General features: G+C 39.3%; 1 protein-coding gene and 1 pseudogene across 7 annotated transcripts in view; both read left to right on the forward strand.

The window, feature by feature from the left end:
• The window catches only part of PDE1C (phosphodiesterase 1C), a 569,208-nt gene that overhangs the window by 248,687 nt on the left and 306,974 nt on the right, over nucleotides 1–13,547 (forward strand). The window lies entirely within an intron of this gene.
• On the forward strand, nucleotides 1,240–1,385 carry LOC115898530 (annotated as a pseudogene).

The following is a 13,547-nucleotide window of genomic DNA, read 5'->3' on the forward strand; positions in this document are numbered from 1 at the left end:
TTTGAATGTTTGCTTGCGTACTTGATGGTTTTTTTGGACTGGGAATAGCTGTCATTCCTTTTTCATGGTAGGAATAAACACAGCAATGTGGACTTAACTGGTGAGTTTAATTCTAACTGCAGTTATTCGGCTGGAGTTAATAATTAGTCAAATAAAGTAGGTGGCTTAATATAGGAAAACTAATTGATATAAATGTTATATTAAAAACATTTCCAAATCAACTTCCCCATGATTTGGACATCAAGGGGAAGACAGCCCAGGATACAAAAATAATCTACATTTGTTTATAGTTTTCTTGCTAACTTTCATTTTATTTCACTTATGTATTTGTTTACCTATTAAAACCTTGTTAAAGCAAAAAGATCCCACAGCTTTCAAAGTAATTGTCATCCTACTACAACACAATTGAGGCAGTTACCTTTCTTTAAGTATTTCATAAAGTATGAGGCATATTTTGGTAGCCCAAGGGAATGTTTTGATAATAGTGATTCTACTGAATCTCACTCTTAGCATTAAGGAGAGTATACTAATCTCTTCCAAGACCAAATTTCAGTAGAAAGAGTGATTTCATAAGTCCTCTTTACCGGGTTTGCAAGGGAATCAATAGGTAGTAGGTAAGCCTCACAGAAAACTTTATTGCATTGGGTTTTAAATCCATATAATTAAGGGGAAACCATCCTTGTGCTTGTGAAGGAATCTCGTTCATGAGGGTCAATCATTACAAGAGATTTGCAGAAGTTGTGAAGTAGTAATTTGATGGCTAGAGAGGATTATGCAGTAAACCCGCTTACCCATAAATTTCTCATCCAGTTTCTTTTAATACAGCTTCACCTTCAAGTTATCAGGTCTGGCTTGCAGAAGTTTATACCTTTGAGAAATACCTAGAAATAATCAAATACTTATGGGCTGCCCTTGAAGGAAGGAATTGCTATCAGAGCCGATGTTGCAAGCTGAATCTATGATAGAAGTGCTTCCAACACACATACACTCTCTCTCTCTGACACACACACACACACACACACACACACACACACCCCTATTTCAGTATGATAGCGGATTAAGAAATAGAGGCACAAATTAAAGACATATCCACAAACCTGGGGGAGTTCTACAGACACACGTTCAATTTTCATGTGTCTGGATTATGGCAATACTTTGGTCAGAATGTTTAGAAGTTGGAGTTGTGGCTTAAAAAAGCCATACCACGTAGTGAAAAACCTCATTAGCATGAACGTTTTTATCGCTTCTCGGCCTTTTGGCTAAGATCATGTGTAGCATGAATGTTTTTATTTATTAATCATAGCACCGTTTAGATAGTTTAGGTAGAAGTTGTAGCTCTTACTGTGTCTGATTTATTCATTTTCTAAATCTAGACATATTTCTGTGAGTAACTTTAGCCAACGGTGTCTCTCATGTTTTTGATAATCATATTATATTGATAGTCACATGCACAGTACTTTACAAAAATCTTCCAATTTAACAAAAGTTTATTTAATACTTACTATAGTATATTGCCATATAGTTCAGTAAATACTGGAAATAACAACATATGTACAAATGCCTCTGTTAATAGGTACACAGGCTTGTAGGTGAGATACAGGTGAACTAAAGGATTATAATAAAATGCGGTGAGTGCTATAATAGATATAAGTATTGAAGGTCATTGGGAACAACCAGGTCTGTTGGGAAGACACTTACATTATCGTATACTCTTCTCTCACTAGATTACAAAGTGAGCCTCCAGTATTGCTTATTAATTTTGGTGCTTGAAAGTATGGGCATACTGAAGTCTAATAGGATAACCCGGAATCTTTTCTCCTTGTTTTCTTCGTGTTTTCAGTTATTTTAAAAATATATGTTTTACTGACTTTTAATTTAGGCTTTCTTTTTGTTTCAAAAAGGCAAATGGCTCAAAAATATTCTAGACACTAGGAGGAAGACGGCCCAGGATACAGATGTGTGCAGATAATTGATAACCTGGATATTGCACATATATAATAGCATGGCCTCTATCTGTGGCAAGGCAAAGCAAGGAGTTATTTTTTCCGTGAATGTCTAATATGTTATTTCACTTGGATTTTGACATGGCTCAGTAATCACACTTGATGAACCCAGTAATTGATTAAATCCAGCAAACAATTCCCTTAGTCAGGCCTGCCCATGTTCGGTCTTCATGAATCGGCATATCTAATAAGTCATCAACAACAGCCACCTTTGCTGGTAATAATAGATTGCCATGGGTGGAGGGTGGGAAGGCGAGTGGTTATCACCCTGTGGGAGGCTGCCTTCTGAGTAGCTGTATCCTAGGATGGGATGTGGTACATCTTCTGCTGAACTCTGCCCATGTTTCCTTCCCAGGATATATTAAGGCCCATTGGTTAATTCCGAAGTTCTTTCAGCATCTTTGAAATAGAATTGGTAGACTGTTGTCCCCTACGTTTGCAGTTAAGAGTGGCAGCTAAATAACTTGTTGGGAAAATTATCAGGGGCGACACAGGATAAATCAAATCATACATTTTTGCATACTTAACGCACAACCAATCCTGCATTCTCCTTCTTACTTGGCAGTATTGATTTTCAGAGCCTAAATGGTAACATCAGGGACAAGAGGCTCTTCCAAGAGATAAATCCTTTTACAAATATTTTCCTATATTTGTGATGACTAATACAGTCTCAAAGTAGTAAGAACAAGTGCATCAGCCATGAGAATGTGTCCAGTTTACATTCCAAGATTGCCACCTGAATCAGGGTGACTTTATAGCAGCCACAGTGGTCTGGTTAGAGCCCCAGTCACAGATGGATGCTGAGACTTAGCCTGCAAGGGTAAGTCCTAGGGCAGTTAATGTGAGAAAGGGCCAGCAAGCACTACAGTTTCAGGTGAAACATGGCTGGGGGTAGGGGTAGGGGAGTGATGGAGAGTCTACATAGTTTTGATCAGAGTTGAGTACAGGCAGCCATCACTCATTCACTCCTTACTCAGTCATTCACTCACTTACCCTGCTAATGCATCAGCAGGAGTCTGGGGACAGGGGCAGAGGTGGGGGCGGGGGCACAGCATAGGTGTAGGGATCTAGGCCCAGAAAGGCTGTTTAGAGGCTTTAGCCTGGGAACTAGGCATGGGATGAGAGGGTGCTGGGATGTAGCAGGCATAATATCTCAGGCACCAAGTCTGGGTGGTGTATCTAGGCACCAGTAGCAGGAGTGACCTTGGCATTGAACTGTCATTTTCTGAGTCAAGAAATTGAGCTGTCATTTTCTGAGTCATCTAGGCACAATTCATTCATCTCTTCCATCTTCCTTATGTCTGATAATTATACTACCTTTCTTCCATTTATCCAGTATCAAAACTTCTGAGCCCCTTTGTATGATCTTCTGTTGGGTGTTTCTTCAACTTTAACTTTTTATTCTTCCTCTGCCCATGATCAATGGGTCTCTAACAGATTGTGGACTTTTCCTTCACATTACTTTGCCTCCCATAATCTTGGTCCAGTCGCATTGCCTGTCTCTTAGAGTATTGAGTGGCCTCTTTAATCTGTTTCTTTACTCTGGTTTCTTCATCTCCATGCTGCACACCTACGTCTGATTACTTTCTCCACAGTTCCTCTGATTGTGCCCTCTATGTTTGAAAAATAACAACAAATCTCCATCTGCTTCCTGTTGGCCATTAAATGCCTGTCTTCTTGTCTTGGATTTTAAGGCTCCCTATAATTGCTTCTACCTAAACTTTGCTGCTTTGTCTGTTACCTCCTTCCATTCACCCTAAGTTCTAGTCGAGCTTGAACTCCTTACTGACTGTCATATTTGCCTGATTTTTTTATGATCCTTTCTTCTTTCATATTCTTTCCAGTCCTCTAAATGTTCTCATTTTTATCTGTTGAAAACCCATCTTTTCTTCAAGATCCAAGTCAAAGACCATCTCTTTCAATGGAACCTTCTTAGGTATTTCCACCTAAAAGAGTTCCTGATTCTCTAATTCTGTATAAGTGTTAATGGGGTGCATGTCATTCTTTGTGGTATCACTGCTTTTTTTAAGTGGGGAATATGCTCCCCAAAAGCATTGGGCATGACAGGTGTTTATTAAATATGTGTTGACTTTAATCAGATTGGGATCCTTCATATATTTCTATCATGAGTCAGAACTAACATCATAGTTACCAGGTGGAACTGTGGGTAAGTAAGTTTGGATTGTGACTCATACTTTCAAATGGTTTTGAAACTGCATACTCCCACATGTAGACTCTTATTTGACCCTCACACTGGCTGGTGTAGAGGCCTGTGAGGTCAGCAAGACAGGTGGCATGCATGGCAAGAACCAGTAACTACATAATTACTTTAATCATTGACTCTGCCTTTCTTTTCTTTTTTTAGTCCCTGCAACATGGAACTCAAGTTTGGGTGGAAACACTAAGAGTATTTTAGCTTTAATCAGTGCCTCAATCTCTGTGTTTCCTCTACTCAAGCCGTTAATCCTGGAGGTGCTCAGTACAGTATCAGATGTATTTGCTCAGGGCAGATCATTCTGAATATTTGATAACTGTGGTTGTGCATCATTTGGCTGTTCGGTGGTGTTTTGCCAAAATGGTTTTGAGAATAAGTTTCTTAGACTGCCTAATAACACCGAAGTGCGTTTTCAGGACTGTCAATAGCACTTATGCCTGGGCATATCAGGGTGCTTCAAAAGTTATGTCCAGACTTTAAGTTACCTGAGGAGGTAAATCTGTAAATCCTTCCCAATCCTCTCAATGCTAAGAGGCACAATTGACAGGGTTGAGTCAGTCATTGGTGTGGGGTGCCATGCTGGGGCCAAATTTAACTTCCAGCAGCAGCAGTTTAAAAGGCAGATTTCGGACTCCCTGGAGACACTGGTCCAATGGAGTAGATCAGCATTTCTTAACCATGGACGATTGATGCTTTTACTGTAGAGGCTGTCCTGTGCCTTATAGGATGTTTGGCAGTATCCCTGGCCTCTGCCCACTAGATGCCAGTAACATCTCATCTTTCCCTAGTTGTGGCAACCAAAAATGTCCCCTGGATGTCAAAATCACCTCCAGTTGAGAACCATTGGTATAGAGGTAAGATTAAGAATCACGTTTGGGCTCTGTCACTTATTTAGCTGTGCCAAATTGCTCCTCTCTGGTTCAGTGTCCTTGTCTGTAAAGAGATGAAAATGAATCTGAGAATGAATATGGTCTTTAGCTCAGAAACCATATTCTCTGGTTCCAGTTACTGAGGTCCTTCCTGGAGGAAGTCCAGGTCACTGAACAACTTCTGCAGTGATGGCTGGCACTCTGTGCTATTTAACCGAATCACCCAAAAAGAACAAAATTGCCAGTTAGCACAGAGATCACTGGGCAGGTAACATAGTCTATGCCCCATACATATTGTCTTTCAGCCCCTAGCCAGATTACCCTTGGTTTACAACACTTCTAAATTCACCTAATTAATGAGAAGTAATCATGGGACGTTAAAAGTATTGCTAAAGCACAAACTTTGGCAAACACATAGGTATGTCCAAAGGGCCCCCTACTGATTGAAATCTATTGCGTGTCTACTGTGTGCCAGGTCCTTTACATGCATTTTCTTATTTGATCTTCACAATGATCCTGTTTTACAGAAGAGGAACTCATGGAAAAGAGGTTACTCAACCGAGGTCACAAAGCAGACAAATGGTCGGGCCAGGGTTTAAAGGCAGGCCTTTCACATGTTGAAAGTTTCTTGAGTTCTTTCTATCCCTTTGTCTTTATACTTTTTTTAAAATAGAGTCTTGAACTGTTGTCCAGGCTGGAATGCAGAGGCAAGATCTCAGTTCGCTGCAACCTCTGCCTCCCCCGTTCAAACAATTCTCCTGTCTCAGCTTCCTGAGTAGCTGGGATTACAGGTGCATGCTATCGTGCCCAGCTAATTTTTGTGTTTTTAATAGAGACGGGGTTTTACTATGTTGGCCAGGCTGGTCTCAAACTCCTGACCTCAAGTGATCTACCCGCCTCGGCCTCTCAAAGTGCTGGGATTACAGGCATGAGCCACTGTGCCCAGCCTGGCTTTATAGATTTTTACAGCTGTGGAGCTCCTCCTTTGTTTTTATTCCCCAGATGAAGCAGCTTAAAACTGAATAAAGTCAACACATCAAAAAGATCTGCCTTTGTTAGTTCAGTTCCCTGCTCTGCCAATTGTTCTTTTCTCCTCAGACATTTTATGTTTGAAAGTTTTTGTATTTGACCTTAACCTAAAAGTTGAAGCTCTCAGGAAAGTTTAATGAAGACTACAAAAAAACAACAAGCTATATTTAAGGAATGTGATTGAAAGGGAAAAATCCTCACCTCCACCACCAGGTTCTTTTTTCAAAACTGTCTATTTTCGTAACTTAACAGCTTAAAGTGCTTTGAAGCAATGTAATCAGTCATACATGAATACATAACTCTTTATGCATAAAAAAGTAAATAACAAAAATAGAATCAGATAAGAGAAAACATGTTCTGTGTTTTTCTATCCTCTGATTTAATATGACACTGCCTTTTCAAAGTTCGTGAGGTCACTGCCTGAATGTTTCCCTTTTCTATTCCACAAGTGAAGTCATGCTCAGCTCTGCTTTGTTTATTCCCATAAATTTGGGTTGTTGAGGAGAGGTGACTGGACTGATGAACTTCTAAGCAAGCTGGAGGGAGTATGTCATGATGAGAACATGCTTTGGAAGGGTTTGTCTGTAGTCTTTGCCCTGCCATGAAATTGGAAGAGTATAGGGTTGGAATACAGAGCAGAGGTTTGGAGTTGTCCGTATTTGGGTTGAAATCTGAGTCCTGAACCTGGTGAAAAGCTTGTGTGGGTTTCCTCTGCCTACTGGAATCTATTTCTTTTGGTAAATGGAAGTAGTATTTGCTTCCTAGGGTTTTTGTGAGCCTGGAATGAAATAGTCTATGTGAGGCACATAGGAAGTCTTCGGTGTGTGGAAAGTGCCTGGTCACTGAAGGCTTGGGACTTCAGTGCCAGAATTCAGTGACCACTGTGCAGAAGGCTTGCACTTTGAGATGGTACAGGTGGAAGTCTTGGGTCATCTAAGGGAACTGGTAGGAAGCAGACAGGTCCTGTTCTTCAGGGCCTCTGTGAGGCAGAGGCTGGATCTTATTTACTAAAGGGTGGAATCAGCCTTTACAAGGGATTGGTGACTGTCTTTTGCGGCACATGGAGTAGGACTTAAAGAAGATTGGGGTAGCTGTGGCAGGAGATCAAGCTACATAAGGGCAATAGGCATTGGGACATGGACCTTAATTAGGAAAGGAAAAGTTTGGAAGGGCACAGTCTCTTGTGGCCATGGAATATCTTTCTATAGGAAGGCATTTATAGTTTGTCTTCATTTTTAGTTTTCTATTTTGGAGGAAAATTTATGTTCTGTAGATTATCACAGAGTAAACAGCATTGTATTTCATTGACTGAGAGTATACATTCTTGTGTCAGAATGCCTGGCTTCTGATCAATTATATTCTAAGCATATGACCTTTAGTAAGTTACTTTACTTCTCTAAGCCAGTGGTTCTCAACTGGGGGCGATTTGGCTGGTTTGGCCCTAAAAGGATATTTGGCAATGTCTACAGACAGTTTTTGGTTGTCACTTCTGGGTATGGGGTATATTACTGGTATCTAGTGAACAGAGACCGTGGATGCTGCTAAATAGCCTATAATACATGGAACATTTCCACCACAACAAAGGGTTATCCAAACTGTTAGAGTGCCAATGTTGAGGTACATAGTTCTAACTTTACCTTCTTCTTTAAAAAGGGAATAACATACTTACCTTATGGGTTTGTTGTAAGGGCTAAAAGAGATAAAGATTAAAAGCATTAAGTGTATATCCTGGCTTTTTGTAAGTGTAAATAACATTTTAGCAATTGTTATCAATGTTACTATTTTGACTTGTTATGTAGTAAATTTATGAATTATGTTTCATAAATGTAGCTGAAAATATTTTATAGGTGTATTAGATACATTTACATTTCACGAGGAAAATTTTTAGAGGTACTTTTAATCATGCTTTGAAAGAGATTTTAAAGTTGTCTTGAAGGGTTAATATTGTGTGGCTTATATAAACACAGTATACTTCCTCCTGAAACAAATTAGAAATCATAAGTTCCACCTGCTATTATATTTTACTAGTCCTGAAAAGCACAGAATCACAGGTCTTAAATGGAACACTTTGGTATTATTGCACATTGTTACCTAGGAGGCAGTAAAACAAAATAAATTTACTGGGAAATGAAGTTCCATCCCTTACTTATAGGGGTAGAGAGAGTAAATTATAATAGTGATTTCAGTGAAAATTAGTAGGTACAAAGCAAATCACAATATAAATGGGAATAGATTCCTACTTAGTACACCCTGATGACTCAAATATCCGTAGAAATTGATACAAGTCCAGTGCTTCTGAAAGCCTGGCTAAATGTGGAGGCACAGGCAAGTTCCTTCCTGCTGTGAGTTTCTGAATTGCAATGCTCTGCCACCAGGGGACAGGGTCGTCCCCGTTGTCTTGTCGTATTGTGGTACATATATAAATGGAGGACTTTGTGTTGACTTTTCTACAATTAGTTCTTTAATCTTTCAGATGTGTTCCACCATTAGATCATAATCAAGAGTTCTCAGAATTAGCATTGCAATTAAAGCATGTGAGAACCCGATGTGAGCAATATGGACTGTGAGATGTGCAATCATCCTTCTGCTGTCATACCAAATTCATAATTCCACTTCTTTGATAATTTTGCCATGATTTTTTGGATAATTTTAGTAACTACAAGTGTACTCTGTTGTTTGTAGGAGTACTATCTTTACTGATCACCCCCACTCACTCATGACCCATTATCAAGAGAGAAAGTAGGTTAACCCTTATAGCAATGCAAACAGTGCCTGTTTGCTGGGTAAACAGAAGCCCCATTCCTTCAGGGGACATAATGCTACTATTTGGGAATGAAAGTACTTAATAATAACAATATAATACTCGTGATGAGGATGATGATGGTGGTGCTGATGGTGGTGGTCCATGAGCACAATTATTGCTAACTTCATACTTTCACCTGTTTGCTTTACATCTGCTTTTCTTTCCTGCTGATTCACTCTATTGAGAAATATGTTCTGGGGGCATGATTTTGCGATTTGACAGATGAGATTCTGATGAAGCCATTGTAAAGCTTAAATCACTTACCATTTAGCATCGTTATTTTGAATAGAAAAAAATGTTTCTTAAATTAGTCTCTTATGTCGAAAATGAATCATGTTTAAAGGGTGCTTTTTGTCTTCAGATTGGTGGGGTAGATGATCCCCCCTCTTTGATATCAGTGACTTACTTTTGCCATTGGCTTGGGTGGGACATTGTAGGAGCATAATTATACCAGAAGTCTGTAAACAAGGCAATATAACACTAGCATTCAGAGCATGGATTTTGGGGTCTGAGAGATGCAAATTTAAATCCATTTTCCACCACTTCAACTTTGTAATTTTTCAGCCAGTTAAGCTTATTCTCAGGGTGGGGGTTACTAATGGTACCTAATTCAAAGCGTTGTAAGAAGTAAGTGAGACAATGTATATATGCTATATGACCCAATTCTAGATATGTATACTAGCTGTTAATATAATGCCCAACTTCCCAATAAAAATTAATGGCCACAGAATGTCCTCCTTCATCACAATTAACTCTCTGCAAAACTTGGCCTCCTTTATTCTGCTTGTGCAGGAGATTAATTCTTCAGGATCTCGTTTATTGGAGGATTCGTTGGAATGGGGTCTGCAATGGGTGGAGGTGGGAGAATCTGTCGCCTCGTGCTTCAGGATGACCTGCAAGGCTGTGAAGGCAAAGCGCAGGTCCACATAAAGAGGCTAAAAGACGAAATTCAACCCTTTTATCCTAAGATTCTAGGTGTCACCTACTACAGCTATTATTTTGGTCCCTGTATTTATCTTCTAGTAGGTTCTACAATGCATGGATCTGTGGGCAGGGACCTTACGTGTCCACCATAGATTTAAAAAGGGCAGGTGAGATTTGCAAAATGAAAGTCAGTCCATGTGGTTTGCATTAATAATACTACTGAGAGATTGAACAAATTGAAAATATTTATTTTTAAAAATAAGTCATACTGAAAGTTTTGAGTTGAGTGTATTTTATTTATGGAGGTAAATTTTGACCTGTCTGACTCCACTCTCAGACTCTTCATTTCACTACAAGTTTACTGAGTAGAATTATGCAATTAATAGTCAAGCACTGTGAGACATTAAACCAAAACCAAAACAAAAAATGAGATGTGGTTTCTGCCCTCAAGGAGCTAATGACATTAAAGGAGAGATACAGGACCCAGACAGGCAATTTCAATATAAGTTATTTGACAGAGGTGCAAAGTCATAGAGAATTTCGATATTAAGCTCTTGGATTCAGATGTAAAGATTTAGTTACATCTGCTTAGTTTGGGGTTCAGAAAAGTCTTTCTGTAGATGACACCTGAGGCTTAAGGATGAGTAAGAGAAACAGCCAGATGTGGAAAGGTGGTATGGGTGTTTTATTTAGAAGGAATACTATGAGCAGATAGTTCATTTTTTATCACCGCTTTTGTTTTCTGAGCCCCAGTCCCTGCTCTGGCTTGAGTGAGGTTTGTATGCAAGAGTAGGGAAGGATCACTATGCTGTGGGTGTCCTTGTGGGTGCGCTGCAGTTCCCTGCCTTAGTTACCTTATTGTGAACTAGATTATCACTCCCCTGAGGGCTGTGAGCAAAAGACAGAAGACAACTAGTAAAGACCTTTCTCTGCTTGAGAACATGCAGTGTGGCCATTTGGGCTATGTGGACCACTTGTCTGTCAGAATGGCCCATTTCAAAGAAACCAGGAATCACTTTAAAGTAAGAATCAGAGGGAAAATAAAGACTCTCCTACATCTTCCATAAAAGAGTAGAGATTGACAGTAAATGATGAGATGTGATCCCTCCTTTTTAAGTTTTCTCAGTTTTTGTAAGGCTGGTATGATTTCTTTCTTACATAATTGGTAGAATGCATCAGTGAAACCATCTAGATCTGGCTTTCTTTATAGGAAGACAGTATTCAAAGAGTTCTCAAATGGTATCAGAATTACCAGCAAGGTCTGTTAAAACACAAATTACTAAGACCCCCACCCCCACCCATTCTAAAGTTCTGATTTGGTAGGTCATGGCGAGAGCTGTGGATTTGCATTTCAAAAAGTTTCCAGGTATTGCTGATGCTGCCTGTCTGCTGGAGCTGCACGTGGATAACCTCTGCCTTAATAGGTATAGGGATATTCAGAGTTTCTATTTCTTCTGAAGTCATTCTTGGTTAAGTGGTGGTTTTTCAAGGAATTTGTTCATTTCACCTAAGTAGTGAAATTCATTGGCATAATGTTGCTTGCCATCTTTTTAATATCTGTAAGATCTGCAATATCTCTTTTTCATTCATGACATTAGTAATTTGTGCCTTCTCTTATTTCTTGATCAACCTTGCTACTTGTTTGTTACTTTTATTAATGCTTTTAAAAATCTTCTGTGCTTGTTAACTTTTTCTGTTGATTGTGTTATGTTTTATTGTGCTCTGCTTTTATGTTTATTATTTCCTTTCTTCTACTTTGGGTTTAATTTGCTCTTCATTTTCTAACTTCTTAAGGTGAAAGGTAGGGCATTGATTTTAAACCTTCCATCTTTTCTAATATGAGCATTTAAGCTATACGACTCACTCTAAGCACTTTCTTCCTCCATACCTCCCTGTTGCCTCATCCATACCCCTATTGTTACCCTAGTAAACCTGTAGGATGGGTATGCTGGGGCAGGTGAATGAATGAATGAATGTAGCTGACCTGGTAGTTTAGATGGCTTTGCCTTTGTCCTTGTTTCTTGCATATGTGGTTCTCAGACAAAGGAATTACATTTATAGGAGAAAAAGTCATTTTTGAAGCAAACAATTTGTGAATGGAGAGACCTGTGTTTAGAAAGAGTATGGTACCTATGAGGCTGGCCTGACCCTTAAAGAGCATGATTCCACTGCTATGTTGGCTGAATTTTCTCTGAGCTGGCCCCACTCTGGTGTTTCCTTCGCAGGCCAGGCTGTCCTTCTTGTTCATTATCCAAGGGGGTCAAGATGAAATCTCTCTCCCTTCAAGTCAGATTTCACAATTGACCAGGCACATTAAAGCTAAAACATGGGATTACCTTTCCTGTTTTCTCAGTAGCAGTTGGTGTCCATTGCCATCAGAGGCAGGAGCTGCCCTCTGCTAATAGACTCTATACACTTGGACAGAGATGATTCATACTGCTAGGATTTCAAGCTCCTGGGTCCTTGAGATGAAAACTCTCAGATGCATAGATTTTCTGGCTTTTGGCAACTCATTTAATGGGCAAATAATTCAGATGCTCTTTCCCCACTCAAGGAAATAGGGAATTCCCTGGGAAATTTAGTTTGGAAGCCATCATTATGTACATCATTTACAACAAACGTTGATCACAAAATATAATTTCTTTTTTCTCCTCCTTTTAAATTTATATCATTGGTATTGATTGCAAAACAACAACCAAACAAACAAGCTAGATGTAAGAGTTACAGAAGAAAGAAACATGAAAAGCAGCTCAACAGTCAAAGACAGGTTTATTTTAGAAAATAAACATGAGAGGGGCTTCTGACCAATTTTGGTCAGGAGCACTCTCTCTTACAGACTAAGAGTATTTAAGGGTTCAGGGTGAGACAGCTTATCACAGGCTCAGAATCTTTCTGTGTGGAGGAGAAGTTTATTGTGCGGTTGGAATGTCTCTGGTTGGAGGGGAGGTTATCTTGGGGCTGGCATGTCTCTGGTTGTGGAAGGGTTTATCTTAGGGTTGGAATGTTTCTGGTTGGAGATGTCATTTGTTGTTTGTGGTCACGCTGACATTAGCCATTAGGCTGATGTCCTTTGGGTTGGATTTAGGTGGTTTTTGGTCAAGGTGGTCAAGGGGAACTTTAAAATGGTGGTGCTTGTCCAAGATGGCAATGCTCCTGCTCTGTCATGAGGCTGAGGAGAAACTAAACATTGCCTTTAAATAATAGAGTATGATTGTAATAATAAAAATAGCCATAATATTACTTGAAGATGCATGATAATTATTATGTCCTTGGCACTGAGCTAAATGCTTTACACACTTATTTAATTTTTATTAAACCCTCTGAGATAGGTGCTATAATATTATTGCCTCCATTTTATGGGTTAGAAAACTGAGTCTTAGAGAATCATAAGTAACTTTTCAAGGTCAGGAAATGATGGGGCTTGGTTCAGTTGAGGCCAATTTGACTTTTGGCCCCAATCTCTTAACTCTTATGCTACCTTGCCTCTATATTTAACTTTGGAGGTATTGGGATATAGTGACAAAGGTGGGATTATGACTTAGTGTTTGCATTAAAGTTCACATCAGTACTGTTTGGACATTTGGTTAATTCCTGTTTAGATTTTTTGTGCATTTGAAGCCAAGCATGACAGGGGGCTACCATGGACACACCTTAGGGAGAAAAGAAAAATAATTTTTGTAGAGAATGAGTACCTCAGTGAAAAC

This window comes from Rhinopithecus roxellana, chromosome 6 (genome assembly GCF_007565055.1).
Source record: "Rhinopithecus roxellana isolate Shanxi Qingling chromosome 6, ASM756505v1, whole genome shotgun sequence".
NCBI lineage: Eukaryota > Metazoa > Chordata > Mammalia > Primates > Cercopithecidae > Rhinopithecus > Rhinopithecus roxellana.